Raw genomic sequence first — 19,786 nt, 5'->3', positions numbered from 1 at the left:
TAGTAACCCAAAAGCAATATCTCTATCTCAGTTACACATTGAATATTGTTTTGTGGGGCTACAATAACGTCTTTCACATTCATCAGATTCGCCTTTCACCAGTGGGTGAAAAAGCACGCCTTGTATAGCTACATAAAGTTTGTAACTTCAGCAGCAATTTCAAGGGGTTAAATGGTATACTGTTCTTTTGATTACAGGTCAGTATTCTAGTGGGGTGGGGGGACAAAGCAGAAATTGTCATTTATGGGCATTGACTGTCCTCTGCTAAGGCTTATTCAAGAACTAAATAATGTAACATGAGTGCGTTCAAACAGGTCCCAGAGATTCCATCACAGACTTAAACCCCATTCTATTTAAATTATGTAGCAAACATTACAGGACATCTGCCCCATGTTTGGTCTTTTCCACCTAAATTGGGTTTCACAAACTTTTGCAGTCCTTTAATCATTTTTGATCAAACGCAAGTAAACCTTCAGCAACTAATGGATTCACTTCTTGTGTACTATCATAGGAACAAGCTTCAAATAAATGCTTCCAAAACTAAGATATTCATGATGGGCAGGATAAAGATCGAATATTCATGACTTGCAGAGAACTAATATTGAGATGGTCTTGATCTACACTTATTTGGAATTGCATTTTTCATATCTTTTTTTGGAAATTGCTCTTGGCGGGCTCAGTGAAAAATGCTCCTGGTAAAGTCTTGGGGCTAAGATGATCTAATATAAATTACAGAGGTGGCACACTCACTCAAGTTCTAGTAACCTTTTAAACGAGCAATGATACTCTAATGCAGTAATGGATATCTGTAATCAATAGAATGAATTTTTTTTTAGAATGTAGGCCATTTAGCCTACATTCCAGTAGTGAGTCGCATTCAAATAGTGAGTCCTGGTGGTACTTACTGTTTGCTGAGATTACAGCTGGGTTGAACGCCTGTCTCTACCTGAGTTAATCTAGGCTATTTAGGAAATATGAGTTATAGTGAAGGTTACAGAGCACTCTTTGATAGCCATTTGCCTTGAAGTATTTAAGACTAGAGACTTTGTAACCACAGAAATTGCTGACTTTGGGTACAGTATCATTGTTCCCAGAACTTTCAGGAAAGTGTACAACGTTTGTCTGATTTAATAAAAATCATTACAGTTAAAACAATTTTTACAGTATAGTGTGATATCGTAAGCAAAAAAAAAAAAGCTGTGCATGGTATCACAGAGATCATTAACTTAAAACCAATAAAAAACACACCATGTTAATACCTATCTAGTCGTTTCAATCCGTAAAATTTATGACTAAGTGAGATAAAAAATTCTTATGTTCAGTTAACTCAAGCTCTGTGCATGTTAATACTAAAGTGCTTACATTTTGGCTGTTTAATTGGACATAGAGCTTAGGTGCTTCGGTTCCTGTCGGAACAATCAAAGGGTGTAGGAGGCTGGGCTGGTGTGTGGTGGGTACATATGGTACTTATACCAGGTCCAGTTATCCCTTAGTGTAGTGTAGGCCGTATCTAGAAACCAGGCTCTCTAGAGGTAGCTGTGGGTGAGCAGCCAAGGTTTATCTAGGAGACATGCAAAGCTCATGCAATACCACTGTAGTCATACAGTACTCACATGTGAAAGAAAATACTCAGTGTTACTTTATTTTGGTCACACAAATACCAAAAATACCCTAGAGACTATACTCCCTTAGGAGGTAAGTAATACAGAAATTATATACACTAGTATGCAAAAATAGGCATAAATACAGTTAGAAAAGTCAGTCCCCCACCTTGGCAAGTGTAGAGGGGAGCTTGTGAGTACTAGAAAAGCCCAAAGGTAAGTACCACAACCCACTCTAGTGACCAGGAAAACAGGAGTAAATCACAGTAAGTTTCCCAGATCACACACAGAAACGAGAAGAAGAATTATGCAAAGCCCAGAAGAGACTGAAAGACACCAACAGTGGATTCCTGGATAAGACGACCTGTGGAAGAAGGGGACCATGTCCAAGAAGCACAGAAGAGTCTAGGAAGAGCCAGGAGCCCCTGCAACCCAGATGAAGGTGGAAAAGGAGAACCACTGGTGGAGAAGAAAAGTCAGTACTGCACCCAAGAAGAAGAAGTCTGGTTCCTGGAGGGTGCAAGTGATGTCCCACGCCGGATGGAGGATTGCAGTCGGGTTTGCGTCGTCGGAGTCCGCCAGCAAGCCTTGGCACATTCAAAGCTCATGGTTAGCGGAAAATGGCGCTGCCAGGGACCAGGAAGGACCAGGTGGACTCTACCCAGGAGGGGGAGCCATAGGGGTCCCTCAGCGACAGAGAGAGACCACAGAACACCAGGCAGTGCACACAGGTGTCCCACAAGACTGGTACAAGAAAGTTGCAGAAGAGGCCCACACAGCACTACGAGAAAGGATCCCACACCGCTGGTGAACCTCTCAGGAAGCTGGACGCAGTATAGAGTGCTGGGGCTTGAGCTTCAAGATGCATGAGCATCTTAGAAGAAGGATGCCAACAAGCCATAGCAGCTGCAAAAGATGAGGTGCATGGGGATACTGTTGTGCATGGGGAGGTAAGGTCCTACCTCTCCCAAAGTTGGACAGTTGGAAGAGAGGACATTCTGGACCACTTAAGTCCACCACCTGTGTTGCAGGATCCACGCAGCTCAGCATTAGAGGAGATCCTCGCAGCCGGTTGTCGTTGCAGTTGGTGCCTGCAGAAGCAGGGGAGTGACTCCTTCACCCCAAGGAAGATTCCTTCTTCCTTCTGGTGCAGGCTGAAGACTGGTTGTCCTCAGAGGATGCATGACCGGGTAAATGTTGCAGTTACTGGAAGGAGCCAGAGATACAATGTTGCAGGAGGCGTCTTGCTTCTTTGTTGCAGCTTGTTGGTTCCAGAAGAATCCAGATGCAGTTTCTTCGGTCAGAAGTCAAAGTGGAGGATGCAGAGGATTCCTGCTGGTGTCTTGCAATCCGAATCTGAGGAACCACCCAAAGGAGAGACCCTAAATAGCCCTGAAAGGGGGCTTGGTCACCTAACCAGGTACGCACCTATCAGGGGAGAGGACCCTGACGTTACCTGCTGGCACTGGCCCCTCAGATATTCCCTACCAACCCTGAATCCCAGATGGCAAAACTCAGATCTGCTGGAGGAGCTCTGAGCACCACCTCTGGGGTGGTGATGGACAGGGGAGTGGTCACCCCCCTTTATTTTGTCCAGTTTCTGCACCAGAGCAGGGACTGGGGGTCCCTGAACTGGTGTAGAGTAGTCTATGCAAGGAGGGCACCAAATCTACCCTTCAAAGCATTTCCAGTGGCTTGAGGAGGATACCCCTCCCCAGCCTGTAAGACCTATTTCCAAAGGGAGAGGGTGTTGAACACCCTTCTCCCAAAGGAAATACTTTGTTCTGCCTTCCTGGGATCGAGCGTTTCAAGCAACAGGAGGGTTGAAACCTGTCTGGGAGGGGGCAGCAGCTGGGGCTGCCTGGCAACCTTCAGAAGGCTGAAATGGCAATGCTGGGGGTCCTCTAAGGAGCCCCCAGAGTGCATGGAATCATACAACCCATGCCTGCAAAAGCCTTGGGGTATGATTCCTTCATGTTTGATACCAAACATGCCTATGTTCGGAGTTACCATTATGAAGCTGGACATAGGTAGTTACCTATGTCCAGTGCACACGTAAAATGGCGTCCCTGCACTCGTGAAGTCTGGGGAAATGGGCCTGGAGTTCGTGGGGGCACCTCTGCTAGTGCAGGGATGCCCTCACACACAGGTACTTTGTGCCTTGCCCTCTGGGCTGGAAGGTCTGCTGTGGAAATGGCAGTGAAAGAGTGCTTGCACCTGTAGGCTGTAATAGCAGTCCTACAGAACCATTTGCATTGACGCCCCCCCCCCCCCCCCCTCCATGGGTGGCAAAAGATATGCTGCAGCCCTTATGGATCCCCTGGAACAGCAATGCCCTGGGTATTTAGATACCATATACTAGTATGCCAGTTGTTGGTGAAATACTGTGATAACAGTAACCAACTACCAATTTTAAGGGAGAGAGCATAACTACTGGAGTCCTGGTTAGCAGGATCCCAGTAGACACAGCCAAACTGTCAAATGCACATATTTGCAGATACTTACAAATGCATTTACAAAGGAGTTTTTGACACGGAGAGCCGGAGTGAAAAATCAATGACCAAAGGTCTGTTTATTTTTGCTGCAGCAAAGAGGACAGGTTTACCACTGGCATCCCAGGCCCGAAGTAAAGTGTGCTAGCATGAAGCGTTTAACAGTGATATTTATACTCATACATCAAAGGATACATAAAATGTGTAAATAATGATATACGTCATACAGATATTTTAAGGAGTTAATCAGTTTCCACACACCGGTTCCATTCCCAGCTTTGTCCTTGCCTCCCTTCTGCAGCTGCCTGACTCCCCACATTCTTGAGACCCTTCAAAGGATTACGTGGTTCAAAGGTATAGATATCAGCCGTTCCCTCCCCAAAATACCACAGCCGAGGTCAGTTAGTTATTTGAACACACAATTATAATGAGTACAGTGCCCCAGTTAGGGAAAGAAACCAGCTGCAAGCCTATGGCGTGGAACCAGGCTTATTTTACCTAAACAAATATACATAAGATAACATATGTGATAGACAGTGCGTTCAGAGACAACAAAAGCTCAAACTTACACGTGTAAAAGAAACGAAGCAATTCAAAATGAATTCTAACAATCGACCCTTTTTGAGTTTTTTTCTTCTGAACATAATAAACGTTTTGAATAGTTCTAAATTTCCTCATATATGTTGAATTTTACTCCTACTTCATTGAAATTTGCATTCATGGGGACATAAACAACCGATGGGTATGAGCAACCAGTATCTGTAGTGAGGATAGTGGGGTCAATAGCCATTAGGGAATTTATCTCTTCTCTCTGCATCATAGCTCGATTTGTTTCTAGTATTTTCACTGGCGGAAGTTTACACAATTTTAAACAGGAACAGAGAGCAGGTAAGCACTGTACTAATAAACAACTTAATACAATAGCTATTATTATAAAAAGTATGTCTTTAAACAACCAGCCCCACCCCCCAAACCAAGACCATAACCATGATAAACTCAAATCGCCTCCTTCATATTGGCCCCCCTTTTCAAATACCTGTACTGCTTCTTTTATTTTCCCAATATCCAATTCTATCTCTGATGACTTGTTGACAAAATAACAGCACTTTTGCTGGTACTGATGTTGGATTAAAACACATACTCCTCCTTGTTGTACTGTAATCAAGTCTAGGGCAAGCCGATTTTGTATCGCCAATTGGGCTGCAGAGTTTATCTCTATCTGTACACTCCCTATGGCCTCCCTGGTGGCATTAAATGCAATGGCTAATTCAGCTGACATATTCATCATTGCCAGTTGTAAATCGAAAATTCCAAATCCTGGAATAAGAACATGTAGCACTTGAAATACCCAGTTCTTTCGCTCCTCCAGTATGGGTGTCCCTCGTTTGTACCTATGTGCAAAACTCCCCATGTTAAGGGGCTGGGAAGATGATATATTTGATATCACAGTAATGTTGGGTGCCAAATATGCCAGTGAACATATCCCTTCCCAGTTTAGAGGTAGTACTTTATATGCTGTTCTACCACATACGAAGTACATGCCTCCCTGGATTTGTGAATTTATAATGCTATATTTTATTCGGGGCAATCCTACACCCTCTGGGGTGTCATGCTCAGAATTATTGCAATACTTGTAATCCTCCCAGATTGTATTTAGCAATGATACATTTGCCCAGGGTGCAACATATGAACATCTAGCCGTCCAGAGGGGGCCAAGGAAAACCCGGGATAATATTACAGGTGAATTTTTCCCATTTCTATCTTGTTCTCTGGAGGGATCATATAACAATCCTTCTGGATCTACCAGAATCTCATTTTCTCCCACAGTCAGGTTCCAATAATTTACAGTGTAATTTTGATGAGTCCCATTAATTAACGCTGTCCAATTTCTGTCTATTTTCTCCTCTCCTTCAAGATCCCAATTCCCTGTTTTTATATCAAATAACAAAGTGTAAACACACTGTTCCGGAGGGATCTTTCCCATGTATTTTGCCTCTGGGTTTTGCCCATAAAAATAGGTACCAAAACATATGGGAAACATTTTAAGTGTGGCATTCTCTCCAGGCATCGGGGAAAGCTTGTATTCTGCCTGAGTATTAGGGAGCACCGCACACCTAGGGTACCATTGATATTCTTGTTGGTCACATCTCCAAGTGGTATTTGGTACAAGACACACTTCCCCTCTTTCATATTCGCTTGGTGATACTGGTACTTCATAAAGGCCTATAGGATCCTCAGGGTGTCTAGACAAGTGCCGGCAAATCCAGCAATCAGTGAGACTTAATGTCTCAGCTAACTTTCCATGAACCTTTATCAATGGATGTAAGGTAGGATTTTGCAACAATGATGCAACACCACTGGACATTATACATATTAACATGAGGGTCACTAGGTACTTCATTATTGTTTTGTAGAAATAGTTATAAGGCCACTCTTCCCTATTCTCTAGAGGGATATTTGTCCTGCCAAATGGATATATTTTCATAATTTTATTGTGCTCTCCTCCTTGGTCCTACAACCTTTCTAGGATACCGTTTTACTCGTCTCAACCACCTATGTGTGTTCAAAAATATACCCACACAATTACCAAATATGTAAATGCAAAATATTGATATCACTATACTAATAATCATATACGTAGAGATACTGATAAGTAAATTTTACTTCAATGTTCACACCCACTAGGGTTCAGCACCGCCGTGCTTTCCACTCTAGCAGTTAGGCTGCACTGGTTGGTCCATGAACAAGTTTTTTTTTTTTTTTTCAAATACAGGACAATAGATGTTGGCTTGATCCTAGGTCCCTTATCTTTTCCTTTTCGAGTTTTAACTCCTGGTGAGTCTCAACTCCCAGTGAGTAAGTCGCGATACTTCAAAGTTCGTCTTCAGTATAGTTTGTCAGTTTCGTTCAGTGTCTCAGCAAAAATGAGGGCGGAGGCCAGCAATTTTCAACCAGATCAGTGATGTGCTTGGGTATTAAACAGAAAAGGGCACCTTTTTTTTTTTTTACCGCTGGGACTACAAACCGCACCAACCCTAATGGCTGGCCGCTTCCGTAGAACTGGTACTTGGTTTTTTTTTTCGCCAGTCACAGAACTGTTAACTCCATTTACCCACTGCTTGAATAGCGTTGCACAAGCTGCATCTCACTATGCTTGTGTTCTCGTTGAGACAATTGTTCTGACCAATGTTCTGGTGTCGTTGCACAGGCTAGTCACCCGTGTTCCTGTTCATGCTGGAAATTTAGTCATCACAGTCATTTACAACCTCGTCGCCAAAGTGTGCGTAACAACAGTGAGGATAGCTCGTTTTAATGCTGGTACATCAATGGCATCGGAAATGCCGGTGGCGGTGAAAGCGGGGAACTGTATTTCACGAAGGCAGGCGTGCCGTATTCTGCTGAGCAAAGGATTCCTTGGCCATTCAGAAGAGACCTCAGTTTGCAATTCCAAGCTAGGAGCTATCAGGGTGATGTAAATGTAGCTTTTCGTAGGGGTCACCACCTTACGCACCTTCAAAATTCTGTTCATTTGGATGGGCGAGGACGCAGGTTGTATCGATGAGTTTGTTGATCTTCAAACAGCAACTCTTCGTCACTGGGCTGCTGTGTCACCTCAGGAGCAGAAGTAGCACTTGAAACCTGTGGAGGTGTTTCCTGTCTCCCTACTTCTCTGTAATCAGGAGACAATGGTAATTCTGCTGTTAGAGTACTTTGTAGTGGAATTGGTGCACGCTTACAGTGGCTAGCATGTATCCAGTTTTTCCTTCCTTCCACTTTCACCGCTGTCTGTGTTGCAAGCAGTACCTGGGCTGGCCCCCGCCACCTGGGCTGAAGACTGTTGGTTCTTTGAAAATTCTTTGTCATAAGCCAATCCCCTGGCTTAAAAGGGTGACCAGGGCCTTCAAGAGGAGTCGGTAGGCTGGCCTTGACCTGTTGGTGGATCAAACGCAAATCTTTAGTCAATTGTTTACAGTAATCTACAAACAAAGGATATTGCACTTCAGAAAGCTTCTTTGGTCGTGGTACCCCCCAGATATTGGCTGGCCTCCCCATGACAACTTCATAGGGGGATAATCGTGACTTGCTACTGGCAGTCATCCTGATGGACATTAATGCTAGGGGCAAAGCATCTGGCCATTTTAAGTTGGTCTCAGCACAAATCTTAGCTATTTTGCTCTTCAAGGTGTAATTATACCTTTCTACAAGGCCCGCTGATTGTGGGTGATTTGCAGCATGAAATCGATGTTTGATGTTAAGGGCGGTACAGACCTTCTCCATTACCTCATTAGAAAAATGACTGCCATTGTCACTCCAGACTAATCGTGGCAAGGCGTATCTAGGAAAATATTCTTTTAGTAATATTTTGGCGGTAGAGAGGGCACCATTGTCTTTTAATGGGTAGGCCTCTATCCATTTTGAAAACATGCATACTACCACTAACACGTATTTCAGTTTGTTACACGGTTCCATGTGGATAAAATCCATCTGTATAGCTTCAAAGGGGAGATCAGGAGGGGCAAAGTGGCCAGGGGGCGTAGGGGTCCCTTTTCCTGCATTGTGCACTGCACACACCATACAACTTTTAACCAGGTTATTAGCAGCTTTGGATATCAGAGGATTACTCCAAACATGGTCCAAAGTTGTCTTGATGCCTTGGGCACTGATGTGTGCAGGACTGTGGGCCATAGTAACCATAGCGTGTACATAACAATTAGGTAACATCCATCTTCTTCTGTCTGTGTCATCTGTGTAACAACCCTCACTGTCTAGTCTACCGTTCTTCTCCCACTGTTCCCTTTCCTCTGCTGTTGCTTCTGCTTGAATATCTCTCACACACTGCATGGTATTTTCTAATACTTCGTACTGGGGCTCTCCCTTGATGCTACTCTCAACATATGCATTGTCAAATGGTGCTCGTGCTGTTGCTTTCGCTGTAGCATCTGCAAAAGCATTTCCTCGTCCTATATCATCAGTAATTTTTTTGTGGGCACTACACTTAATGATTGCGACCTGACGGGGCAGGCTGAGAGCAGTCAAAAGTGTCACAATCAAGTTGCCATGCTGAATGGTAGTGCCATGTGACGTGATAAAGCCTCTATTCGCCCAGAGTCGCCCAAAATTATGAGCTACTCCAAACGCATATTGGCTATCAGTGTAGATGTTAACACTAAGATGTTCACTTATTTCACAAGCTCTGGTGAGGGCAATTAATTCTGCAGCCTGTGCCGAATTTTGCGGGATTCTATGAGATTCAACCACTGTTTTGACTGTGGTGACGGCATAGGCTGCAGTGGTCGTACCATCTGATAACTTGAAGCAAGACCCATCTACAAACAGCTCTCCCTGTGGGTCAGATAGGGGAGTGTCTGTTAAGTCTACCCGTCCCTTGGTTTCTTCCTCAGTGGCAAAAATGCAATTATGATCAAATTCCACATTGTCCTGAGGGAGGGGTAGTAACGTAGCTGGGTTCAAGACATTGCACCGCTTCAAAGTAATATTTGGACTGAACAATGTTAATTCGTAACCCGTTAGACGAGCACTGGTGAGGTGCTGCGTCTGTGTCTTGTTTAACAAAATATCAACGGCATGAGGAACCATCACAGTGAGCGGATTGCCACCAACAAACCCTTCACTTTGTTTCACCGCAGCTGCTGCAGAAGCCACTCCTCTAAGACAAGTAGGCAAAGCTTGCGCCACAGTGTCCAAGGTGGAAGAGAAGTATGCACAAGGGCGTTGTCTCCCACCTTGATCCTGTGTCAAAACAGACAATGTACAGCCATGCTTTTCATGCACAAATAAAACAAATGGTTTGCTGTAATCCGGATTACCCAATACAGGAGCAGAGCACATCGCCTTTTTTAAATCTTGAAAAGCCTCCTCACATTTGTCAGTCCAAGGTACAGGAGAGGGCACATCTGAAAGTGTCAGAGCAGTCAATGGTTTTGCTATAAGTGAAAAATGTGGAATCCACTGTCTGCAAAAGGATGTAAATCCCAAAAATGCTCGGACTTCAGAAGGGGTGCGTGGTGCAGTCATTGTATGAACCAGTTTAATTCTGTCTGGATGTAATCTCCTTCCCTCCTTAGAGAGGAGGTGTCCTAGATAGGTGACCTCCTCTCTACAATACTGCAATTTTGGAAGGGACACCTTATGGCCCAGAGGTGCTAAATGATGTAATAATGCAACAGTATCAGTCTTACATTGTGTCATGGAATCTGAGGCAATTAAAATATCATCAATGTACTGCAACAATGCAGAGCCTGAAGGTGGATTGAATTGGTCTAATTGACGTTTAAGACATTGACTATATATGCTCGGGGACTCAACAAATCCCTGAGGAATTCTTGTCATCGCGAATGATCTACCAAAAATCGCGAAGCTAAACAAATATTGAGATTCTTCGGCAATTGGAATGCTGAAGAACGCATTCTTCAAATCGATTACGGTGAAAAAACACGCAGAGGGTGGAATCATGGTGAAAAGACTATTCATGTCTGGGACCACGGGAAACTGGGGAATTACTATTTTATTAATTTCTCGGAGATCAATAACTAATCGATATACTGTGTTATCAGTAAATGATTGCTCACCATCTAATCTATTAGCATCATTTCGTTTCTTTACAACAGGAAGGATTGGACTGTTACATGGGCTGCTCACTATTTCCTTTATGACACCTGCATGCACAAGATCAGATATGACTGCCTTGAGCCCTTTTTCGCTTGATTTAGGTAATTTGTATTGAGGAACACGAGGTAACCGGGCACCTGGTTTGATTTTTATTACAATAGGGTCGATATCCATAATGCCTACATCATTCTTGCCTTTGGCCCATAAGCGAGGGTCTATTTCCTTTAGCTCTGGGGGTAAGTCGTATTCCTGTGAAAACATGCACCGAGTTGGGGAAACACTATCCATAGTTACATAGACACCATCCATTGAACAGTGAATAACTGCATTTAATTTCTTTAACAAATCTAATGCAAACAAGTTTTCATTGCAACCTGATGTTAAAGAGAGTGGCGTGTGTACTGTAAATGGGCCTACAGTTACTCTCATAGGTGTTGAGATGGGGCTCACCACGGGGATTCCAGAAATCCCAATTGATGTGGTATGAAGCCCAGACAGGGGAGCCCCGGGGACTGCAGAATGTGCAATAGATGTTCCGGTGGCACCAGTATCTAGAAGAAACTTATGGCCCTCTCCTTCGATTTTTACATCAATGTAGGGACCATTTTGATCTACAGGAATACTTACTCGCCCCTGGCCCTGTCTGTGGCTGTCCTAATAATTGTAGGATTCAGAAAAGAAATCATCAGCATAATATTGTCGTTCAAATGCATTGTCAAAAATATTAGTGTTACGCGGGACCTGATTCTCATTCTGCGAATTCTGATCAGTTCTACCTCTTCCTCGTCCTCGTGCATTACCTGCCGCGTTCCCTCTATGAAGTGACATACTTTGTCTTCCTTCCAGTAATGGGCAAGTATCACGCCAATGTCCATCCTGCTTACAGTAGGCACATTGGTTGATATTTAATCGGCGGTCTTGGGGTGGTGCAGATGCACCTCGGCCTCGACCCCTTCCCCGTCCCCTTGGTGGGCCACCCCTTTGCTGAGGGGTTGTATCCCGCTGAGGGTATGCCTGCTGTAATAATACCTTTTTCTTCAATTCTTTTACTGACTTCTCATTCTTTTCTAATTCTTCCTTGTACCTGCTCTCATAGTATTGCGCCATCTGCAAAATCTCTGCCTGTCCCTTCGTCATCCACGAACTCTCTGTTGCTTTTAATTTTTGTGATATTTCAGGTAGAAGGCCATTAACAAAGCGTTCTACAAATAGTGTGACACCTGTTACGGTGGCGAGGTCTTGACCGCTAAAATCTATGAAAGCTTGTTCAATTCTAGTAAAATAATCTGGGACATCTTCACCTATTTTCTGTTTATAAGTGGCAAGTTTTCCCCAATCCACAGTCTGAAGAGGTATAACAGTTTCTAACTTAGTCAATATCCGGTTAGGTAAATCTAAAATATCCTGATGCGGCAGGGTTCCTGGTGCCCTTTGTGCTTCTCGTGCTTCTAAACCCCCCCATGTATTTCCCAAAGTAGGTGCATCATCTACTCTTCTAATTTTATGCCAAACTTCAGGACCCAATAAAACACCAAAAAAATAGTCAATGTCTTTGAGTGTCATGGTTGTGGTGGAAATGGCAATTCTAAGGTCCCGATAGAATCCAGCTGGATTCTTTCGAGGGTCTGGCAAGTCTTTCTTTATAGCCATTACCTCCTCCCTTTTCCATGGTATATGGACAAATTGGGCCACCGGCCCGGGAGCTGGTTGTCCGGCGGCAGCTGCTGCTGCAACTGCAGCTGCAGTGGGCATATCAGGGTGCACTTCCCTCATTGGGTACCCCTTGTCATATCTATTTAGAACATCTTCCCTGGCTATGACACAAATGCGTACTCCCTCATTTATGCTGTTACTATCAAGAATACAAGCCACACTGTCCCGCCATAATTGGTATAATTCTTGTTCATAAGGGAGAGGGGTAGAATCTGTAATACAAGACTTCCAATCCCTCTCCAATTTTTCAATCATATACAGCAGTGCTAATTGCTGTCCAAAATGTGACATCTGTTGTATTGTGTCCATAATATCGGTGTGGGTGTAAATAGGATGTGACATCCAGTTCTCTGACTGATTCTTGATAACCCGTTTTTCCCCATCCCCAATAGTGGAGCGGGTACTAGGGGGCGAAATCGACTTAATAGGTGTGCTCCATATGGGTGAAAGTGAGTGTATGGCTGTGCACTGTCGGCGTTGTCCATTTGGGGTATTAGGGGCAGGGAACATTATTTGTAACCTTGCAGTGCTGGCTGGTAGTGGTGGGGCAGGTGGTGGAGGGATTAGGACTTGGGCTATTGGGGTAGCTTGGGCTAGAGGCTGTGGTGGTTGTGGCACATGCTGCTGTAGTGGTGCACCTGGATTTCCCAAATTGTGTCCTTGCCCTTGCTGCTGTTGCTGTGCCCCCATGTTAGGTTGGGCTACTGCAGGGGGTGTGTAAGGTGGAGGTGCAGTAGGGCTATTATCTAATAGCTGTAGCATTACCTCCTCTTCCTCTAATGCATGTTTGGTTTCTGTTGGCTTTGATACATAACTTCCCTCCACCTGAGCCCTATGGACTCTATCTTCAGATTCAATCCCTTTCTGGGTTTGGGACTGGTGATAAAGGGCGGCCTTTTGTATGATGGTTCTCCTATTTTCCCTCTCTATCAGTTTATCTGATTTAATTTTTCTTTTATTGGCCTCCATTTCCCATTTTCTGTATACCTCAAACATATGTTGTCTAGCCTTTTTATGAAACAAACATTCCTGTAGGTAGGTTAGTTTCTTTAAATCAAAAGACCCATCCTCTGGCCACTGGAGGTCAGGACAATGTCTAGTATATCTGCGCCATATACTATTATACAAATTATTCTCTAAACCATAATCCTTTAACATGTCCCACCCTGGTGTTCCCTCTTTTGGGATCGGTTGCTTTTTATCTAAACGTGGCACATGATTTCGGTGAAAACAAAGACATAACCCTTGCCAACATTTCTTATTTCCCATATCTAACCTTTTAAATTTTCAAAAGACAACACACACCAATTTTTAAAATGTAACATGCACCAAAGAAACCCTTTTTCAAATGTGCACCAAAGAAGAAAAAAAAACCTTTTTCAAATGTGCACCAAAGTAGAAAAAAAACCTTTTTCAAATATTTACCAACTTACAAATTGCTCCAGGCCTGGGCAAATTACTCAAACAAGAAAAACACGTGTAATACAAATTGTCAAATGGTACCTTGTACAAATGCAAATTTACCAAGAACTAATCATTCCCAAAAATGATAAGTTATCCAAAAACAATTATTCTCTCAAATGCAAGTTAAAGCAGACAAATAGCCAGCGAGGAACAGTCTTACCTGACTATCTGCTTTTTCCTGGATTTCTCTCCGGCCGCCCGTGTCAGACTAATCAGTCAAGATAAACACCGATGTTTCAGGGACTTCGCTGGGACATCATGAGAAAGCGGGGAGAGGCCTGCCCGGTGGATAAGATGCAGCTGCTTTTGAAACTAAGTCTTTGTGCAGGGGCCCCTGGAATCTACACCTCCGGAACGGCGTCCCCCCACTGGCAGCACGTCTCTTGACAGAGCCACTGAAGATATCCACTGGAAGGTCCCTGTTCGGGCGCCAAATTGTCAAATGCACATATTTGCAGATACTTACAAATGCATTTACAAAGGAGTTTTGACACGGAGAGCCGGAGTGAAAAATCAATGACCAAAGGTCTGTTTATTTTTGCTGCAGCAAAGAGGACAGGTTTACCACTGGCATCCCAGGCCCGAAGTAAAGTGTGCTAGCATGAAGCGTTTAACAGTGATATTTATACTCATACATCAAAGGATACATAAAATGTGTAAATAATGATATACGTCATACAGATATTTTAAGGAGTTAATCAGTTTCCACACACCGGTTCCATTCCCAGCTTTGTCCTTGCCTCCCTTCTGCAGCTGCCTGACTCCCCACATTCTTGAGACCCTTCAAAGGATTACGTGGTTCAAAGGTATAGATATCAGCCTTTCCCTCCCCCAAAATACCACAGCCGAGGTCAGTTAGTTATTTGAACACACAATTATAATGAGTACAGTGCCCCAGTTAGGGAAAGAAACCAGCTGCAAGCCTATGGCGTGGAACCAGGCTTATTTTACCTAAACAAATATACATAAGATAACATATGTGATAGACAGTGCGTTCAGAGACAACAAAAGCTCAAACTTACACGTGTAAAAGAAACGAAGCAATTCAAAATGAATTCTAACAAAACACACTGACAAACAGGCCAAAAGTGGGGGTAACCAAGCTAGAAAGAGACTACTTTCCTACAGAGGTCGCATTAGAGTAGGTAAAAAAGGCGACATTTAAAATACTATCGATTTAGGATAAAGATGTAAACCACTTAAGAAACCTGCAAATTAATGGAATTGGTTTGTCCAATAAACATAGCATAAGGACTTGGTGACCTGCTCTCAATCGTGCTTTTAAAAACAATGGTTTTAACAGAGTACAACGCGCATGAAGCAGGTTAGGACAGACACATACTATGTGCATTAAAAGTTCTTGGTATACCCGCACAGTCTGCAACAACTGGATACCCATTGTTGCAACCATTTTGGAGTGCTGTCCTTGGTTGGATATTTGCCAGATCTTCACTTCAGAAAAGCATCCTTCGTACGTGGCGGAAATATGTAGATATATAAGGCTGGATTTCCAATTTGTCATGGTCTAAGTGTGGTTTTTAGCTGCTAGAGCATCCTTATCGACAATGTTAGTTAAATGCTTATATAGCACAGACAGATACCAATTTGGGTTTTTCCGGTGCTTTGAGTGTCAATATACAAGAGTAGTCTTAACTTTCTCTTCGACAGGTTTTTGAAACGGGCTCCATTCATTTTAGGAGACCCAGATGACCGAAACTCCAAATTCTGATAGCACATTGATAAGTTAGATCTCCAGGCACCAGTATATATAGAATTGTTTATTTCTTGCCAACACTATTTTACTAGAGCACCTACCTCGTACTAATACAAAGAGTGCAGCCATTTTAGAAAAGTAGCCTGTCTCAGCAGAACTTTGTTTTGGAGACCGAGCTCCAGTCTGTTTTCTGTGTTACCGGTGTTCTTTGGCACTGGGATTCCCCACCTTCAGCAGCTGTTCCTTGTGGCTTCATGGAGCATGCCTCCACCCCCATTGCAGGGACCCCACCAGCAGCTGTGCCGCACCAACCACTACAGGACCTGGCCAAGCAGCAGATGGGGTCCAAGTCGCGGGAATACTCAGGCTCGCACACCCCTCTCCACCAGCAGAAAGAAGAAATCCCCAGCGCGAGTGGCCTTACAGGAGGATCTCATGCTGCAAGTACACCCCAGTGTGTCCTTTCGGCCATCTTGCATAGACCACACCCCCCCCTGAATTGAATTAGTCTTAGTTGCAATTTGATTCCATCCTCTCTGATGCATGAGGGCTTCCTCTCAGTCAGTACTGTTGAACTCCTCCACTTCCTGTTCCCATTTATCTCTCATTTTTGTTACGGCATCAGGGATGTTGTTAAGAATAGTCTTGTAAATCCATGAGACCTCTTTTTTTGTGTGTGCTTTTTTCACTCTGGAGTCGTCTCCCCTCTAGTGGTGCATACTCTAGAATGTCTGCTATGTCAAGCCTCTCAGCCTTCCATGTATGCTGAATTTGTAGATATTTAAATTATTGTGCACTTGATAGTCTCACTGGAGAGAGCTAAAGAGAATCTAAAGGGAATCAGTTTGTCACCTTCTATGAGGTTATTCAATTTTGAGATCCCAGTGGTGTCTGTTTGCCCAAAACCCTTCAGCTTCCCTAGTTCTTTCAAGCGTGTTTCCAACCAAAGGGGCGTTTCCTGAATAATCTGTGCATCCCATTTTAATCTCTCCACCTCATTCCAGGCTTTGATACTCATCTGGGCTGCTGGCAGTAATTTCTTTAACCCAGTCTCCCCCATAGAGGCAGTGTTGGTATTGGTAGGACTGAAATTTAGACTTCTCTAGCATTTTCGTCAGTTGATTCCCCAGGCAAATAACCCCAATTGCTGACCACAGTTAGTTGTGCCCCCCAGTAGTATGCACGAATGTTAGGGAGGGATATGCCCCTATTATATTGATTTTGCTGCAATGTCCTCTGCACCACCTTAGGGGGATCCCTATTCCACTGCAGCGTCCTGACTTCTCCTCTGTTTTATCAAAGATGTTGTTGGGGATCTTGGGGTAAGTGTTTTGAAGGATGTACAGGAGTTTCGGTACTGTAATCATCTTATACCTGGGGCCTTTCCTAACCGTGTTAGTGGTAGCTTCTTCCACCCCCATGGAATTCTGTCAATTCTCTCTAAATGTTGTGATCTAAGCTAGCTTTGTTCGAGGTCACGTATAATCCCAAATATTGGAAACCCCTCCTGTCTATCCGTAACCGACCTAGGCAGTCTTATGCATCAAAGTTACAACCTGCCGGGTATAAGCTTGGCTTATCCCAGTTAATTTGATAACCTGCATGAGCCCTGTATTTTTCAAATATCTGAAATATCCTTGGGAGTGTTGTACTTAGTCTGTTTATATACAAGAGAATATCGTTGGTGTACAGTGAGGTCCATTCATCCCCTTTGTTTCCTTCAGTGCCATAAAACCTGTGAGGTCTGGGTGCACTCGAACTATACCAACTAGCGGTTCCAGTTCAAGGGTGAATTGGGGGGAGGAGGTGGGGGTGCAAAGGTCATCCTTGCCTTGTGCCCCTCTCAATTGGGAATTTTGTGGGCATATACCCATTCACTCTCACTCTGGCTCTTTATAGAGCAGGTCTATCCAGGTCAGAAATGTGGAGTCAAACCCAACCTCCTCAAGGTCTGTTTCAGGAAGGGCCAGTGGACAGCATCAAATGCCTTTTCGACATTCAAAGACAGGAATATATGAGGGTCCTTTCTGAGTATTTTAGTCTCAATTTTTAGGTGCGAGATTGGGAGGTAGGAACTGCATTGCGGGCCTCGCGAGGTTATAGATCACTACTATTGTAGCGCTGCAGTGGTCTAGCAGAAAGCCTCCTTCCTCCTTTGCCTCCTTGCCCATTTTGAGCATGTATGGGCCCAGGATCTTCTCCTACGGAGCTCTGTCGGTATGCCATCCGGGCTTAGGGTTTTCCCCATTTTTGGGTTGTCTATGGCTGCTATAATAATGGTTGGGACTGTCACTTCTGTCAAATATTCTATCTGTCAGGTGTTGGCCACGGTTTGGTTTTGCAAAAGGCAGCATAATATTGTGCAAAGTCCTTTGCAATTTCCCGAGCTGTGTCAGATGAAGCGCCAACTTCCCCACCGTATATTATTTTTCCACCGCGCCTCAGTTTCCCTGTTGCCCAACCAGGCTAGTAGTTGCCCTGCTTTGTCACCAGTTTGTATAAGTGGTGTTGCGTGGATAAGAGCGTGGCTCTGGCTTCTTGTTGGGCCAAGGCTGGGATTCCCTGCAAAGCAGTGTGATTTTACACATCATGACTGAATCAGACTCTTGCCCGGGATGGCCCTCCCAGTCCAAGAGTTTCCTCTCCAGGTCTTCGATTTTCTGGTTCTTTACTCCTTTTGAGTTCTATGATATTTTGCATCCTGTCCCTAAGTACCGTTTATTAGGCCTCCCAGAGAGTATTGGCGGATGTCACAGAGTCTTTGTTTTTGTTAAAATATAGTTCTGTGTCTGCTCTTCCTCTGGCAATCATTTCTTCTCAGACTTCCCAGGCATTCAGTCTCCAACCCATTTGAGGTAGTGTCCCAAATGTTAGATGGAGGGGAGAGTGATATGAAAGACCTCGTGCCAGGTATTCCTCCTTTTTGCTCCCTTTTCTACTTTCGCACCTGGTACAAAGATGTAATCTAGTCTTGAGGATACCTCCTGTGTTCCATTAGAAGTAGGAGTCTGCACAGCCATTAGAATGGTGATGGCAACCAATGTCCGAGATGCCCACGGTCATCAGTCTGCCAATGCAGTCTCCCTCCTCGGCCCCAGATTCAAGCTAGTGTGATCTAGAAACAAGTTCATTGTTGAAGTGACTCCCCACTACGAGCATCAAAGTGCCTGCTTCTAATAGAATATCAGCTATTTTATCTAGGGTGTGCCTTTGTATGAGAACTGGCATCCTTTCAGATGTAGTGCAAGTTCCTCAATGGTGTAGTGCGCTGATTCTTCTATCTCCAGCACTCCACCAGGCTCGCTTAGTCTTTCAGTCATTTCCCTTGTCTCTTGGTGTTTCTGAACCAGGGTCCAGAGAAGTTCTGAGCATCGATTCTGCCTCTAGGTTGGCTATCATTTCCAGCAATGGGTGATTCTCTTCTGAATCCGTTGAGCTTTCATTGTGGGATTGGTCTTCCGCAATGTCTCTCTGTGACTTGTCTTGTTTTGTCATCTTGGGTAGTTGTCGGGTCAATTCCCCCTCGGTGTCTGTGGAGAGGCCAGACCTATAGACTTGTCACCTCTGTGATATTGGGGAGGGGGAAGGGGTCTTTGTTTGTTTGCAACACAGCTGCGATGGCCCCTCCCCGTGTTCTGGGTCTGGATCCTTCCTGTGTGGCACTTTACTGTCCCTCCGGAGTCTCTCTGCCCAGATGTGGGGTAGACGTTTCTTTACCTAGGCCAATGACTCTGGTAGTTTGCCATGCCCCCTGTAGCATATATTGTATAACACTGCCTGTAGTGTCTGTTTAACTGAATCAAAAGTCTGACTCTGTTTTTGTGTTTCTCTGTAGTAGTCGGGGAACAACATAATCTTGGACTGGACATGTCGAACCTTGCCCAGTCGTCTCACATCCCTTAGTATCGTGTCCCAGATCTTGATATTTTAGAAAATGGGCAGTGACCAGTCGTGGGGGCTCCCCTCACTGTGGGTTTAATGCTTAGGGCCCTATGGGCCCGTTAAATGACAAAGCAGGAGGAAAACTGCACCAGTGGGAGGGCGTCTCTCAGCTATGTTTCCAAAAGTGTCCCCACACTGGTGCCTTCCACTACTTCTAGGAAACCTACAAATTGCAGATTAATTCTTCTTACACAATTGTCTGCATACTCTACCCTCCAGGCAACATCTTT

General features: G+C 44.2%; 1 protein-coding gene across 1 annotated transcript in view; it reads left to right on the top strand.

Annotated features, from left to right (window-relative positions):
• Nucleotides 1–19,786, top strand: part of TTK (TTK protein kinase) — a 338,680-nt gene that overhangs the window by 27,473 nt on the left and 291,421 nt on the right. The window lies entirely within an intron of this gene.

The sequence above is a fragment of the Pleurodeles waltl genome, chromosome 5 (assembly GCF_031143425.1).
Source record: "Pleurodeles waltl isolate 20211129_DDA chromosome 5, aPleWal1.hap1.20221129, whole genome shotgun sequence".
NCBI classification, from domain to species: domain Eukaryota; kingdom Metazoa; phylum Chordata; class Amphibia; order Caudata; family Salamandridae; genus Pleurodeles; species Pleurodeles waltl.
This window is presented reverse-complemented; position numbering and strand designations above follow the sequence as displayed.